Source organism: Vicugna pacos, chromosome 30 (assembly GCF_048564905.1).
Source record: "Vicugna pacos chromosome 30, VicPac4, whole genome shotgun sequence".
In the NCBI taxonomy this organism is placed as follows: Eukaryota; Metazoa; Chordata; class Mammalia; order Artiodactyla; family Camelidae; genus Vicugna; species Vicugna pacos.
The window spans coordinates 297,620-314,014 of NC_133016.1; the positions used below are offsets into that span (position 1 = coordinate 297,620).

At 57.5% G+C, this 16,395-nt stretch overlaps 1 protein-coding gene across 3 annotated transcripts in view; it reads right to left on the minus strand.

Annotated features, from left to right (window-relative positions):
- KCNG2 (potassium voltage-gated channel modifier subfamily G member 2) overlaps positions 1–5,208 on the minus strand; it is a 48,433-nt gene extending 43,225 nt beyond the window's left edge. The window contains exon 1 of one of the 3 annotated variants that reach the window (XM_072952356.1): positions 5,125–5,208. The gene's annotated coding sequence lies outside the window, so the exon portion shown is untranslated. Of the gene's footprint in view, positions 1–4,429; positions 4,561–4,907; positions 4,979–5,124 lie in introns of those variants that run through there. The other 2 variants (XM_072952358.1, XM_072952357.1) reach the window with 2 other exon arrangements.
- Positions 5,209–16,395: the final 11,187 nt, after the last annotated feature.

A 16,395-nucleotide genomic window follows, 5' to 3' on the forward strand; every position in this document is an offset into this window, starting at 1 on the left:
GTAAAGAGCCTGACGATACACGTCTCCCATCTTTCCTTATTTACAAGATGTCTGTTTTTACTTTTGCTGAAAAAAAAATCAAGGAAATTTGTTCACAGTCAGAAACTGTCATTTTCTTGAAGTAACTGTGAACCAGCTAAATGCTCCAGAAAGGAGACATGTAAGACAGGGGCCTTATAACATCACAGCATCACAGTCATATGTCACAGAGGCCGAGAAGGAAGACTGTCCCCTTCCTGTGACTAAACAGCTAATATGCATAACCAGCATTCATTTTTAATGCATTTTATTTCACTGAAGCATCTCACTCCATTGCACTAATTGCTATGATGTTAAATAAAATATACGGATGTAGAACTTGTCGTGCACTTTTTCCCATGTTAATCTACACGCCTCCTCGACCTCCAAAAAAGAAAGGACAGGAAGAGAACCCGCCTCCTGGCTGCTTCCAGACAGGGGTTTGTTCAGGAAGATGACAGAAGTCCACAGGGCCAGTGGCCGGGCAGCTCAGACGGTGCACACGGTGACTCTGCTCGGAGGGGACGGCGGAGGCTCCTGGAGCTCCAAACTGACCTTGGATGCGGGAGCCCACCAAGTGCCCACTTAGCAAGGGGCAGGGGCCTGAGCCAGCGCAGCACAGACAGGCCGAGACCCTCCCACCCCTGCCGCCCGCCCTGGGTGCCGTCGTGCCCTGGGCTCTGTTCTGAGCCCTGCCACTTGGTTTCTCAGCTAAGCTGAATTCAGAGAAGAGATCTGGACTCTAGGAACAGTCTGGGCAGGGCCTTCCCATCATTGAACCCGTTTTACGCCACTACCCAGAACACACAGAACTACACCTGTAGCGTGAACACACGGAGCTACACCCGTAATGTGTGAAACGCTAATACTTTCTGTTCTATTCCTGCTGCAAAGATGCCAGTCACAGCCCACAAACCCGTGTTTCCACCTTCCCAGTGATGAGACACCAGGACTTGTGCTGAGACTCCGAACCCCAGGCCCCACCCCCAACTGCCAGACTGAACCCGGATGCAGGCGTCCACTGGTGCTGGGAGGGCGGGGGGCACAGAGGCCCCCGGAAGCCACACCAGCTGCAGGCAGACCCTCCTGTCCACCCACCTGTCCCCAAGCCCTGCTGGGGCCAGGCGGCCACAGGTCAGTGAGGACTGAGTCAGGAACACAACAGCACAGACATTCCCACCAGAAAAGGCTAATCCTTTACAAAAATAAATGTGCCTCTCCAAGCTGGAATTCAGTACAAACCGCTGCGACATTCACCTCAGCCTGAGCGTTCCTGAGGCTCTGCTGGGCCCCATGATTCTGACCTTGATTGTCATGTGCCCAGCACTTCCCACGTCTAATCTAAGAATTAAGCCCCATCGTTCAAATATCTGAGAAGGTTAAAAATATCTGGGAAGGTCATTAAATTCTGGGAACTGCAGCCCAGCGCTCTGGCCGCCGCGGGAGCTGGTCTGCTTGTCCGAGGGAGGCCGAGCAGCACCAAGGGTGTGGACAGAGCAGGTGTGGCCAGGGGGGCAGGTGCTCCCTGGGAGCAACTGCTATATCAAGAGAGGCCCATCCAGGGCTGGGGGGGAGGGCGGGGGGGCGGTGCCGAGGGGACCGTCTGCCCTTGGCTGTGGGTAGTTCCCTGTCTTAGCTTCACTAATTTAAAAAGCAACATGAAGATTTTCTACACTGTTTATATTTGACATTTCAATTCATCTTTTTCTGAAGACACAACCAAACTAGAATACTGGGTGCTTCACTGTGAGCGAATGTACTACTGACTCTCTTTCACAAGTTTCTCCTCTGGAAGTCAGAGAGAATGTACTACTGACTCTCTTTCACAAGTTTCTCCTCTGGAAGTCAGAGAGCAGACGTGGTTCAGCCTAGCTTCTCATCTGACAGGGGAGGCATCAGAAAATGTGAAGTATCAGCAGCCAAGATACTTGCCCATGTGCCTCTGCCCTCGGTCATGGCCGAGGCTCCGAGCAGGGTCCCACTTCTCCCTCTCTCTCTCTCTCTCGCTCTGCTCTGGCCAAGAACTGCTGGAGCTCTCAGGAGAGTTGCTGGACAGTGAAAGGGACACAGCTTCTGCAGCACCCAAGTGGACCCCTGTAACCTAAAGGGCACAGTAATCACCACTGAGGCTGGGGACAGGGGGCTGAGAGCCTGCACCCCCGACCATCCCTGGAGGTGATGCTGCAGGTTCCAGGCCGTCCTGGGTGCCGTCCGGAGGAGGGCCAGGGTGTGAGCCGCTGTCACTACCAGTGACAACCTCTTCAGTCCAACCAGCAGTCAACTCTTAGGTGTTGGGGGGTGCCGTAGATCAGCCCTAAACTGTCCCTCTTCCTCATGAAGCTGTCCATCAGGACAAAGGCACCCGGATACTCAGACACACGCGGCTGTCCTTCTCGGGCCCCGGACCTGTCTCACCAGCAGAGCTCACTGACCTCCTTTCTCAGGTCCCCCAGTGCCCCTCTCCTGGCTGGTCTGACCCTGGCACCCACAAGGTCTGGCCTGCTCCACCTGCTACCCTCCACTCCCACCCCCCACATCCGTGCTTGCTGCAGAAGCGGTGCAGGCCCCCCTCCCACTCCAAATGCCCCTGCACCCGCCCTGCCCTCCTGGTACCTGGGCAGGAGGAGGGGCTGCCCAGCCTCCCAGGACGCAGACCCCACCTGTTTTTGCCAGGACAAACCCCGACATTTGATCATTTCCTACCAAACTGTGTGTTCCACATGACCTGTTAATCACGGCGCATACACCTGTAATTATGATAATGCAGCTCCCAGCCATACCCTGGGTAGAAACTCTTAATTCAACTCAAACAATGAATCAACCAGCACATATTTTCTGGGCATCTGGCATGTTCAGGCCTCGGTGCCAGCCAAGCACTGGCTTCCCTCCTTTTCTTCCCAAGCCTACAAAAACACCCAATTTTTCCCTTAAATTATGGAAATCTCAAGGCATAAAAAAACTTTTGCGAAGTGGAATACACAAATTGTAAGAGGAAAGGGATCAGAACACTTTGGCACCAGCCTCGGAAGGAACCAGAGTTGTTCTCACAACCTGTCTTCAGTGAAGGTGCAGCCCCTAGTCTCTGTTGGCAGTGCTGTGCAATCAGGCCCAGTGTGTGTGTGGCTGGTAAGCAGCAGGGACCCGGGCAAGAGGGTTCAACCCCCAGATGTGGCACGATGCTCCCCCAGTTCAGCTTAAGAGAACCCAGAGCGATCCACCCGTTGACTGGGCATCTTAGCTGGAGTGAAGCCTTCAGAGGCCGGCTGTATACACCACCCAATCCTCAAGACTGGGAAGGGGTGAGGGTCTGGTGAACCCCGTCTGGGTTTGTGGGATCCACCCCGGACTTCTTAGCAGAGATGGAGTCTGTGCTTACATCGCTTGTAGACAGGAAGACCTCGGGTTCACCTGACTGACCCGCCCCTGCCCCCCAGCACAGCTGCCCCTGAGCAGGGCTGAGGGGTGAACCAGCCCGACACTGCTGCCTCCTCAGAATCACTGCCACATTCACCAACAGTCAGAACCCCTTTACAACAGCCACTTGCTCCAAACCTTGGCCTGGAGCACACACCTCAGTAAACCAGCTGTCTCTGCAGCTGCGGGAGGGGGAGGAGACAGGGAGGCACAGGCAGACGGGAGCCCAAACCAAGCTCTGGGTGTGCTTTTTCACAAGGTGACAAGGGTGACAAAGGAAGTTCCAGCCCTCTACCAGAGCCTGGCTGGAAGAGTAAGAAACCAGAAACCGGAAAGGAACCTCCCAGAAAGAGGCAGGCTGGGAGGGGGGTCTACCACGCACCCTGGCGTGCGAACACCACAGTGTCCCCGCGGACTCGCAGGTTTGGGGAAGCATTAGGGAGACCCCAGCTCGTCCTGCCAAAGCCCCGGACTCCTCGGTGCCGTACCCCCTCATTCCTGCGGCCACTGTTCGGACCCCGGGCTTCTCTCTCTGCCCTCAGCCCGAGCGCCCGTTCTGGGCTCGGTGGGCGAATTTGGGAGCCCCCTGGGCTCAGCTAGGGCCTGGAGGGTGCAGGGCGGGCTTGGGCTCCGAGTTTGCAGAATTCCCGGCTGCCGGAGTGGCTTCCTCTCCCCTGTTCAGGTCTGCGCCCCGGCCAGAGAAGGACAAGCTGGGAGGGCGTTCGTGCGTGGAGGGGGGCGGCGCGGGGGGCTGCGGGTTCGCGCAGCCGTGTGTGTGCGGGGGCGACAGGCAGGGGCGAGGAAAGGGCACCCACGGGCTGCGGGCTCGCCCACGTCCCGCCCCCCCTTGGAGGGACCGGGTGCTCCACCAACCAAGCCAGAGCGGGCGCCGGGGAGATCCCCGGCCACCCTGCTCGGGTGCCCCCACCCTAATCTCCCACCCAGGTCACCCCCCTGGGTCTCGGACGCCGCTTTGCCCACCTGTCCTTCTTCTCACCTGTGCTCCGGCAGATCAGACGCGGGCAGACGGGGCGGAAGCGGGAACCAGGCTCCGGCCGCAGCCGCCCTGACCTCCATGAAAGCGCACGAAGCGGCGGGAACCCGCGCGCCCGTCCGGCGGGGCGCCCGTGCGCTGAGGACTCCGAGCCTTGCGGGGGACTGGGGGCGGCGCCCAGCTCAGCCCTGCCCCGGCTCCAGGGGCGGAGGGGGGAGGGGCGCTTCAAACGTCCCTCCCGGAATTTTCTTTGCCCCCAGCCCTTCGCGCAACCCAGTGGAGACTGCGTGCGCCGCATTATCGCCGCTTCGGGACAGGTGCCTGCTCCCCTTGGCCCTGCTGCCGCCCCTGAGGCTCGAGTGTAGACCCCCACGCCCTTCCCGCCCGTCTCCTCCATCGGGACCTTACAATGTAGACTCCCTGCCCTCTGTCCCCACTTCGGCCCCGAAAGACTCCAGCGTAGACGTCTTTCCCGCCTCACCCCTTGTCGCCTCTCTGGCCTCAGGACCCTCGGGTGTAGATTCTACTGCGTCCTCTGTCCCTGCTCCTGCCCGGAACTCTCCGTGTAGACCCCGCGCCCGTCGCGCCCCGCTCCTGCATCGGGATCCTCCAGTATAGAACCCCGCGCCCCCGGTGCCCACTCCAGCCCCGGGACCCTCCCGTATAAACCCCCGGCCCCATCGTGCGCCCAACTTTACCTCGGGGCTGGACTCCGCGGGCTGCCGCTCCGCTCGCCCTGCTGGCGTCCTCCTCGGGGCGGAGCGCGGCGTCTCCGGGGCCCGAAGCCCGCGGAGTCCGGCACCGCCCCGCGCGCCGCCCCCGGCCCGCCCGGCCCTGGGGATCCGCCAGGCTGCGGTAGCGCGGCGCCCCCTCGCGCCGGCCGCGGGTCCCCAGGACGAGCGGACCCCTGGGCGCGGCTGCCCGGCTGGGAGCCGGAGCCCAGGGCCATGTCCACTCGGAGCGGACTCTCGGGGGCGCACGAGTCGCGGGCCCCGCTCTGCGCACCGCGCCCACCGATGCGACAGGCACACGCGCTCACACTCGCGCTCACACACACACACAGTGGCGCCCCCTCCTATCCCCATTACCACACTGCAAAGCAGCCCTGGGGTAGAGGGGCAGACGAGGGGCTCTCCACTTGGGCGCGGTCCCGAGCCCTGAGGAAGGCCAGCTGGGGGGTCTGGAGACGCTCGGCTGGCCACCAGGAGAGCCTGCTCTTGGGGGCCAGCGTTGCCAGAGGCATGTGTGATGCATCGGATTACTGACATCCCTCATTTGCATTTACAAGGAGATGTTCCTCTCCAGCCTGAACACCGAGACCTTGGAGAGAAGGTGTTTTCCTCCACAGAAACACTCATTGAGTGTCAGAGCTAGAGAGGCCTGGCCACCTATCCCTGAAAGGCCGCCTCTCCCACTGGAAGTGATGGCTTGGGGGTGGGAGGCTGTCTGCGTTTTGGACAGCTCCATCTGTCAGCAGAGGAGCCGAGCAGGCGGAGCAGAATATGGTTTGGGGGGGGGGACTTGCCCAGGAGAATGGATATTTGTAGCTGCCGAGGCAGTAATGTTATTTCTAAATAACATTAAATTCATCGCTGGTTGACACATTTGAATTTTTGTGTAGCTTCTGTTTTACAAAATGAGCAAACGTTTATGAAATGTTTGGGAGGCGTAGTACCTGCTCATTGTGGGAAACCAGTAAACCCGTGAAAAATGCACAGGGGAGAGTCAGAAATCCCTGTAGCTGCACCTCCACCATTCAGACTTTGTCACTGTTACTATCCAGGACCTATTTTGGTACCAAAACATTTTGACCCTTTTAAATGCAGATATGTATTTTTGTGAGTTTATACACAAAAATAGCATCATAATTTTTACTGGATTTTCACTGGATTTAACAGGGAATGAACATTCTCAGAGCTCTCCAGGCGCCAACATCTTTCTAAATGATCACACAGAACTCCATCTGTGGTCAGTACCAAACTTAAGCTGAAACTCTATTATTTGACACCCAAGTTTTCTCCAGTTTTTCAGTATTATAAAATACTGCTACCAAAACAGCCTTGTAGGTGTAGCTTAACCCACTTTCTTGACTATAGTAACATATTGGCAAATACTGACTGGTATGTTATTAGTGGAAAACCCTTGTGGTGAATGTAGCTGAAACTTTATTTCTTTGAAGGAATGGGAAGTTTGCCCATGCATTTACTTGCTTCTCTGTCTTTGCAGACAGTGAACCCTTGTGCAGGGTTGTTTTTACTTTTGCTTCTTTGTCCTCAGTGTGGACAAGACCCGGCACCGAGGACGAGTGCTGTCAGTGCTCGCTGTGAACGTGTAAGTGAGGAAGGAATTGGATACTGTTGCAAATATAGATGTCTAATTACTTTCTTTGCTAATATTTTCCAAATGAGTAGTTTTCTTCTAGGTATTTATAATTTTCATGAATTTTCATTTCTTGGCTCCTCTTCAAAATAAGGTGATACATTTCCCCCCTTTTTGGGGAATGGGCTTCCTTGAGAAAGAATTCAGATACTGTGCGATCCATCCCTCTAATGGCTGTGACCTGGTGGGTTTTAGAATGTTCACAGAGTCATCCAACCATCACAGCTAGTGGTAGAGCATTTTCACCTCCCCACAAAGACCCCCGGCCCCTGGTGGCATGAACTCGCTGTCTGTCGATCTGTCCATCTGCCCATCTGCCTGCCTGCCCCTTCTGGGTTCACAGGTGCTCAGAGCTCTGTTCTGCAGACGTCGCCTCTGCTGCTGGAGTCTGACGGCCTTTCAGACGCTTGCGTTCTTTCATCTGCCTGTTCTTGGCTTTCCTTTTCTTTCTCGTCTTCTTCTTGGAAGAAGGGGTCTGTTTCAAGGTCTGCCACCCTCCGTCTCTGCAGGCCAGCCCCTCTCCTTGCTGGTGGTTCCTCCTGCCAGAGCCACCGCAGGCGTTTCCCTGGTTCACTCAGCTGCTACTGGAAAACCATCGTCTTCCCGCGTTTCTCTCCTCTGGCTTTTCTGTCTGGAGTGTTTGCAGCATTTTACGTGTCCGGTCACCTCACAGTTCCGGCGACTGCTGAGTGATCTGTTTCTCTCCCAGAGGCTGCTCTGTCCCTCCCGCTTTGATAGATCAAACCTCTCCCATCACAGGAGCGGTGGCTCCTTTGAGCTTTCTCAGAGCTCCTCCTTTGGTCGTCACTTTTCATCCTCTGCCCTAACTTCCCGAGCTCTGCGTGTCTCTGGTCCCCCATTTCCTTATCTTAATTTGGCATCCTTGAGCTCTGCGTAGGGACGCAAGCTGCTGGAATGTAGCTAAAACAAACTCAGTGTGTTTGCCTCGGGAAGTCATCCCGACGGCCCTGGTCCTTCGCCGGGAGCCTTTGCGGTTCAAGGACTGGGCGACGTTTCACTCTGGAGACAGACATGCCCCTGAAACGGGTGCAGCTGTGACTCTGTGAATCTGGTCAAACAAGAATCTTTAAGGCGAGCTCTGACGAAAGGTACCGTGGGAGGTAAGCAACCAGCATCTCTTAGCTGTCCTCAAACAGCATCCGAGGCGTGAGGGCACTTCCTGCGCCCTGGTCCTTCTCTCGTCCCGATGAGCAGATGCTCATGGTGGAGGCCGGTGAGCCTGGCGGGGCTGCTGCGTGTCTGTGAACCTCAGAACCTGTGCCTTAGTGAGCAACTCACGTGACGCTTTTCAGTGTTGCTCTTCTTGTTACGAAATGATCCAATAAGCACCGCAGCCCTTCTGCAGGAGCGGCTCGTCATTTAATTTAGATCTTCAGTGGAATGAATGCAGGAGTCTTTTGCTACCTCGATCAACTTTGTGCTTATGAATTCAACATTCAGCTTCCCTTGTGTCGTGCTTCTCCGAAGCAGCCTCAAAGCTGATGCAGTACATTTTAAATTATTTGAATTGCTTAATCCTGTAGAGCATACTGAGTAAGGTTTTGGGTGATGGCTTTTTTCCTGAATTATTTGGCTTTGTGACAGCTGGAAGAGAAGTACTTCTCTTGTCTTTGTGAACAGAGTGGAGCCTTGGCCACTCAAGCGTCGTGGGAGAGACCACTCACCCTCACCCAGTTCAGTAAGAACTTGCTCACACCTGTTTGCACTGGGCGTGCTGGGCACTGCAGCCAAAAGGTGCTTTGAACTCAGCTGGAAACCCCCTGTTGCGCAGCGGTGGATCTCAGACGGCAAGGCCCCAGATAGAAGAGCCGGGACACCGCCGTGTGGGGCTTATCTGTCTCGGCTCAGCCTTTAAATGAGCCTTAAATTCTTCCTCCCCAAACACGAACCCCCCCACCATCTTCAGTCTGCAGAAAGTGGTGGCTCAGATCACAGAGGCCAGGACAGTAGTGAGAAAAAGAGAGACACACGGAGAAAGCTGCAGTCTACCCTTCACAGCACACACACACAAACCAGAAAGAACGAGGAGCCGTTCTGGATGAGTAAGTGACAGACAACAGGTGTTTCCTAGCCTGTATGGGAGGTGGCCGCCTTCCTCGAAAAACAATGAATGAGTCAGAGCCATTGCACGCAAAGACCAAGATTTTCCTGCGAGAAATGATAGGAGCAGTGTAGGAGACACACGGGAGAGAGTTATGGAATGGATAAGACAAAAATAAACCAGACACCAGAGCAGTGGCGTCCCCGCTGCCCTTGACCTCGCCTCCCTCCGTCCCTCAGAGGGAGGTTGACTGTCACCGTCAGGTGCGCGGAGCAGAGCCGCATCCCCCTCCTCGCCCCCCCAGGCTCCCTCTCAGCGGCCCCGCAGCCTTCCTTGCCAGGATGGCCGTTAGCACCTCCAGCTAGAAACAAGCGAATGGATGCTGAAGTCCAGCCTCCTTCAGGGTTCTGAGCCTGGCCGACTGCAGACGCTGCTCTCGGTGCTTGTTTCGTCTGAGCCGATGTCCCCAGGTGCCCAGGTGGAGGCTCTGCGAAGTCAGATGTCCTCCGTCCTGCTGGTATCCTGGCCACAGAACCCCGTCCGGGGGGCCAGGGCCCCTGCCCGCGACGCTCACTCCCTCCGTCCCACGACTGACTGCAGTGCGTCCTGTTCCTCCTGTCCTTGCCTCCCTCGATAAGCAGCACGACCATCGCTTGTGAGGAGGTGCAGCGCCTCAGGCAGAGGTGCCTTTTGTTGGACTTTCTCCCTGGATACACCCTCAGCCTCACACCCTTGTTAACTGCTCCCCTGTGCAGACCCATCCTCGAGCCGCCCGGGGCCTGCCGTCTCATCACCATCCTGGCAACGTGGCTCCAGGGCGTCCGCAAAGGCCCGGCAGGGATGCCAGCTGCACGCTTCCACGTTAGCTTTGGGGTCGTTTTTCTCTGCTGAGGAATAACGAGGCCTGATGCTAATTACAAGGAGTTCCCGCAGTGCTGACAACACTTCAGTCTGGGGCCATCCTGCTCGCATTGGCCGCAGAGAGAACAGAGCCCCTGGTGGAGATGGGACAGGGAGAGCTGCTTCTGGTATACAAAACACACCAAGTGATCCAGGATTTTCCGTGCTTCCTATGGGACCAGGAGGGGTCTGGTCACACCCTCCTTAGAATGTCAAGGGCAAGATGGAGCTCTGGGTAGACGGCACGTGTGAGGTGTGTGCGAGCCTGCGTGTGCATGCGTGTGTGTGCATGTGTCTGTGTTCACCTTGTGTGCATGTGTGAGGTGTGTGCAAGCATGTGTGTGCACGTGTGAGGCGTGTGCATGCATGCATGCATGTGCGTGTGTGTGCACGTGCACCTTGCCATGGTGGGTGCTAGGTTGCACATGTCCGGAGAACACAGACGGTGCTTCCCAGGGCGGGTGTTGGGTTCCTTCCATCGTGGGTCTTAGCAGCTCTCTCCCTCCCTCCTCAGCATCTCCTCGCCCCATGCCTGCCCAGGAATTCAGAGATTCAGAGACGCTGAGCCCAGGGTCAGGGGTGGGCCTCTGGCACCATCACCCCGAAGACCTCGGGTCTCGGCGTGGCTGAGATGGGAGGGGCCCTATAGAAGGGTGCCCCAGGGGGACCCCGTCGGAAGCAGAGAAGGGCCAGACGGCTGGATGGGGGGCCCCCCCTCCTCTGGGGAGGGGGCTCCACTGTTGTGGGGGTGGGCCAGGTGGGGAGGTCTTTGGCCCCACGTTTAACAGGAGAGGACGCCCCCACACAGGAGCGCCACAAACTGTGCTCTGGACCCAGGCCCCGTCGTTTACCCCAGTTGTAGCAGTTTTCTGGATAAAAAGGTTAGTTTTACATTTTGCTGGCCAATGGGCCATATTTCTTGTGCAAATACAACTAAATCAAAAAATGTTTGAACCAGGTGCAGGGGAAGTGATTGACTAAACCATCTTCTTCCATTTTGGAACTGACTGGCTGGAGGGCTGTCCATGGGGAAATGCGGTGGATGGAAAATCATGAGTCCTTCTCTTCCCTGCAGCAGCTTTGAGAGTCCCTGAGCAGGTCCAGGTGTGGTGTTTGGTGGCAGCAATGGGACAGGTGGAGGTTAAAAGACATGGTGAAATGGCGTTGAACAGCCGGGGGTGGAGGGTAGAGGTGGCGTGCCCGGTGAGCCCGGGACGGCTCCTTTACTGGACAAAAGGGGCTTCACTACAAATGCCACAGGAGAGACCTCGGGGCCAGCAGGTGAGGTCTGCACCAGTGTCGGGCCCATGGGGACCTTCTGGGGGAAGAGCAGGGGGCGTGAAGGCTGCTTGGGCTGTGGCTGTAGAGCCGCGGTGGGGGCCGGCCCTTGGGGAGATTCATTCTGTCCTCCCTCGGTAGACAAGGGCATCACCCGGAGGGTGACGTGGCAGCATCGGGCCGTCTGGGGAGCGAGTTTCCTGGCATCGGTTTGGTGGACTCTCCGGCCACGCGCGCCTCCTGCTGAGCCAGGCTCCCTGACGTGGCCCTGAAGCTGGTGCTCCACTCACGGCTCCTGTGAGAGTTGAGGTGGGGGCTCCTCACCCCTCTGCTTCCCACTGAAGACCAGTAAAACGGCACTCTGTTTGTCAGAAGGGCTGCATCATCCACACCTCAGACAAACAGATTTTTAGTGTGAATTTCTAGACGTAGCGGGTCCCAACCCTCATGTCCCATGACTGGCCTGACTGCAGCCTCGAGTCGCAGCTGGTCTGGGGGAGAGAGAGACCTGCCAGCAGGAGGCTCGTCCCTGTCCTGGGTCCTCTCTGCAGGTGCGGGAGGGACGGAGAGCGCGGCTCAGCCCTGCTCTGCCCTGCCCTGCGGGGACTGTAATGGGGGCCCGTGCAGCCTTGCGCTGGTCCCCCACTGGGGCTGCTGTCAGCTCTGGGCTCGGGATGTTTCAGCTCTGTTTGCCCTCAGAATATTCAAGGCTGGCACCTTGGGATGAAGATGAAAGCGACAAAAAATCGAAATACCAGCAAATATTTGGAAAAACTGTTCAAGTGCACTTGTAACTAGAGAATGCAAATTAAGAAGATGCCTCTGTTCCTTGTGAAATGAGATGCTATGTTCCAACTGTCCAGTTGCCCTGTCCTGAAAACCTCTTTGAAGAAGAGAGTCGAGGATGGAAACCCTGGGGTCTAAGCACGTTCACAGGAGAGAATAGTGAAAGATGGGAAATCCCCTCAGCGTCCGCCTCAGGCTGTCCCCAGGCCGACCCGTGGGTCAGGCGTGGACACAAGGTCAAGTCGTGGGCAGGACGAGAGACTGTGCGTCATGTGTCAATGGAGAACGTCTAAAGGTGTGTGAACCGGACGGGCTGGTTCAGATGCCCTGGGAACGGAAACGTGGGCCCCAGCGCCATGTCCCTTGTCTGCGGGCCTGAGTGATTTCAACTCTTCAGTGTTTTCCACAAAGAACTTGGGCAACATTCATAGCCATAAAAGGCGGGGAGTGAGCAATGCGTGGGGCCTGCCCTCAGCCGCAGGCAGTCCTCATGCCGGCTCCTGCGCTGTAACTGGAGAACCTGCGGGTGCCCCAGGAGGGGTCTGTGCCGGGAAGGCCCAGCCATGCCCTGTAGGCCGGCTCTTACAATTCGGTGAAATACTGAGGATTGAAAGTGCTATTTCTGACCACAGAACAACCGAGCAGAGGAAAGTCACAGAGAAAAACCTAATGTGTCCGCCTGACTCTCATAAGATGGGAAGAAGGAAGAAGACGAATTCTGGCAGAGAATCATGTGTGCAGTTGTGAATCAGACAAGGGAATTACTGGCTTGGCCAGAGCCCCCAGCCCCCGGAGTGCTGTTCAGCAGTGAACGATTTTCTGTTTTATTTCAGGAAGCTGCCTCTTACTGGGAGCACTTGTTACATAAAAGGAGGGCTGCTGGGACTTGAGACGCGCTAACCCACAGCTGGCCGGCTTGGGCCGGGAGCCCGGCTCCAGGGGGCCCTGAGCTGAGGCTCAAGGGCGTCACGGGGCCCAGGGTCCCGGTGCAGCCGTCCTCTCCGGTCTCTTCTCAGCAGGTGCTGCACGTGGGCCGAGGCCCCTTTGGCTCCAGAGAAAGTTCTGGCAACACTCCCAGGAGGGATCGGAATGGTTTAGCTCAGGCCCTGTGTCCATCACTGAACGGGTCCCTGTGTCCAGAGGCATGAACTCCCAGCAAGTCAGGCTGGGGTCGTGCAGTGGTGGAGCGTCAAGGCCTTGGTTCGCAGGGCTGAGTGACCAAAACTGTGCAGACATTGCCGAGTGTCCCCGGGGAGGGGCAGCAGAGTCACCAGGTGAGACCCGCTGCAGAGCACACTGTCCTCACCCCGTGTCCCTCACCCCGTGTCTGCGAGGCTGTTGTAACGCCGAGACAGCTTCAGGTCACTCGGACTTCGCGCAGAGGTCGTCTGGGCCTGCTCTGGTTTTCAGGTGAGGGGAGTTTATTAATGTCTCAAATACAGTTTCGAGGAATAGAAAAAGCAAAACCGGTTTATTTTTATTATTTCAGGGCTGACAATTCATTGCCGTGAATGAAAATAGGGGACGGCCCCCAGCGCCCCCTCCTGACTGCTGACGGCCCCCAGCGCCCCCTCCTGACTGCTGACAGCCTCCGGTAGTCCTCTGAAGCCTCAGACCTCAAAAATGAGAATAGTAAGAGCTAAAAATAGTGACGTTGCAGGTGACAAATGCAGCCTGTCCTCCCCTCTCCTGGGGCTGAGTGATTCCAGCTCCGTGACCATTTTCCTCAAGCCGGGTCTGCCAGCACTTGACCCATCAGTGTGGCCGCAGGTTAAATGCCCCGAGGCCTGAGGGGTCAGAGCTGAGCCGCATTTGTCGCAGGAGCAGAGTCAGCCTGGGAGGGCGTGGAAGCAGTGCTGCGTGGTAGCTTCCCGCCCGCCACGTGTCTCCGAGGAAATTGTCGTCTCTCGGGGTGGAGGGGACACGCAGTGCCTGCTTGCTCATCCCTGTGAGACCAAGCCTGGCTGCCTGCCCCTTACCAGCAGGGGGCCTCCCACCCGGGGAGACTCATTCCCTGGGGGACTGGCGCCAGGTCCATGATGCAGACCCCCTGTCGTGTGCGTGGACTCTGCCCTCAGTGAGTTTCACCTTCTTGTAAAACAATTTATTCTCACTCATGCATGAACTTTCCTCAAGTACCCTCTAGGTGCTAAGTCTGTGCCAGACGCTTGTGACGCAAAGAGCTTCTGCCCTTGTAGGGGAGCCACACCTATAAAGAGGCATCAGGTGCAACGTGCAGGCATTCAGGCCGTGGGGATGCACGCCCTTTGTCACATGCAGGTATCGGGTCAGTGACTCTCCTGGGGCTGGAGGGTAACATGGCCCCACACCTGGGAGATCTGGCACCTGGCCAGACACCAAGTTCCTGCGGCGTGAGCGGATGGCGTTTGCATTTAGAAGCAGTGATGCAGTGGCAGCTTCAGTTCCCAGCTGTTCTGTGTGGGCAGGGCTGTGGCGGGAGGGAGGTTAGCTGGCTGGACACCCTCCCCTGGCTGGTCTCTTGTCCCCACCCTCAGGCTGCCTCACGCACAGTCTGCTGACTCTGCTCCGGCCTACTTTCCGAGGGCACCTTGCTCCGCACGTCCGCATCTTCCTGAGGATCCCTGATGATTCCCGACGGCTCTGACCCCTTGCTTCGCACTCTCCGGAAGCGCTGAGCGCTGTCCAGCATGGTGGCCCCTCTCCCAGCCTCTGCCCCAGTTTCGAGATGACAGCTCTCTTGAGGAGCAAACCCTGGAGCGAGGCTCCTCCTGCCCTCTCTCCCTCCTGGCATCCAAGGAGACAGGCGTTAAAACCCTCACGGGATAGTGTTTGGACGCAGGCGTGTTGTTCGGGGTGACCCGGCCTTGCTTGGTGTCTTCAGGGCCTCCTCGAGGGCACGCGTGGTCGTGGGGCCTCCCCGGCCACTGCGTGCGTGTCATCAAACTGGTCTCCATGGTGGTGGGTGGGCCGGGTTCCTCAGGTCCCAAAACTGAAATGCCCATTCCCTTGAGGGTGGGGTAGAATCCCTATGTGAACTCTGAGGTCTCTTAGCTCCGTGAACACGGCGAAACCAGTGACGCAGCATGTTCCCTCCCCTGCCCGTCCTCCCCTGCTCGGCCACAGTGGTCTGTGCAGACACTCAGGCGCCCGTGGGGCCCTGGGGCTGCCCACCCGGCCTCCCCTCTCAGAGGCAGCGGGGGGCCCAGTCCACAGACCACAAAACCAAACAAAAACTACTGTTTTCTTCGCTGCCAGCCCAGAAAGCAGAGTTGCTAGAATGTTCTTAGCTGACAGTGGACACAGACTCAGCCCCATGCCCACTGGTGGGGCTGGGCTGTGGACGGAGCTGTGGCAGAGCCCTGATGCTCACGGGCCACACGTGCTGGATGCAGGGAGCAGGCAGGCGGGGCCCCGTGGTGGGGAGCAGAGCTGCACCCACGGGAGGGGTCCAGCCCCGCCCCAGGGATACCCCCAGCAGAGGCACAGGGACATGTGGGCACTGGGCCTGGGGAGCCTCCCAGGCACACGTGCTCTGCCCCGCCGCCCCGCACAGATGCGGGAGTGACACGGCCGCGCTCCGAGGTCGGGGCCACGAAGGCTCTGAGTTTGGGGCCTCCCGCGTCTGCTATGTGCTTCCCGGCTGCCGTGTTCTCTGGGATAAAGCACAAGGCAGAGCGTGGCAGCTTCTGTGTACTCACGTCCAATCTGAGGGTGGTCTTCCATGCATGGTGTCTTCCGAGCTCTCAGCTGGGACACCCAGAGCTGGGGACCCCATCAGAGACAGAAAGGGCTCTGCTGGGCTGGTGTCCCGGCTGCTGGTCCCTGCCACATTTTATCCCACCCTCTCCCTCTCATCCCAGCCCTCCCCATGGGGACACCTGCGGTGCACACCAGGGTGGGCCCTGTATTTGGGTGAAAAGTGAGAGGTGTCATTTCACAACAGGACAGGACAGAGCCCAGTGGGCCCAGGGACAACTGGAGTGCGGTGCGCACGGCAGGAGGCCGTGTCTGCAGGGTGGAGCAGTGGGGGTGGGGGTATTTCCAAGAATGCTCTGGGACCCTTGCAGAAAGGACGCACTGGGTGACTCAGATGCTGAGGTCACATCCCCTCCTGCAGCTCTGAGGACCGCAGCGCTGGTGCTCTGAGGGACATCGTCCCACGATGTCATCGGAGTGACATCACCATCCCACATGGCATCACAGGTGGACGGGGACGCCTGCGGACGAGCAGTGCTGCCTGGGGGGGCAAACTATCCTCCAGTTGGTCGCAGGCTGTTTTTACTGCCCTTAAACACCCCCCGCCCCTCCTCCCACCCACAGGGATGTGCTTTTCCCACTTGTTATCGGGGGTGGGAAGTGTAATTATCAGGTGAGGAATCGTAAGAAAAAATCTCCCTTGGTAACCAGCAAGGACGCTGGTTCTAAGTTTGCGTCGGGTATAAAATTTCTTTGTTTGATGACAAGACACCAAGCGCAGGCAGGAAGCAGCTCTGGGGAAAGGCCACGCTATTTGAGAATGTTTTAAAGGCTTTCTTCTAAATACTTCCACCGGCTCTCCCTGACTCCTTGGCCGGCTCCGGAC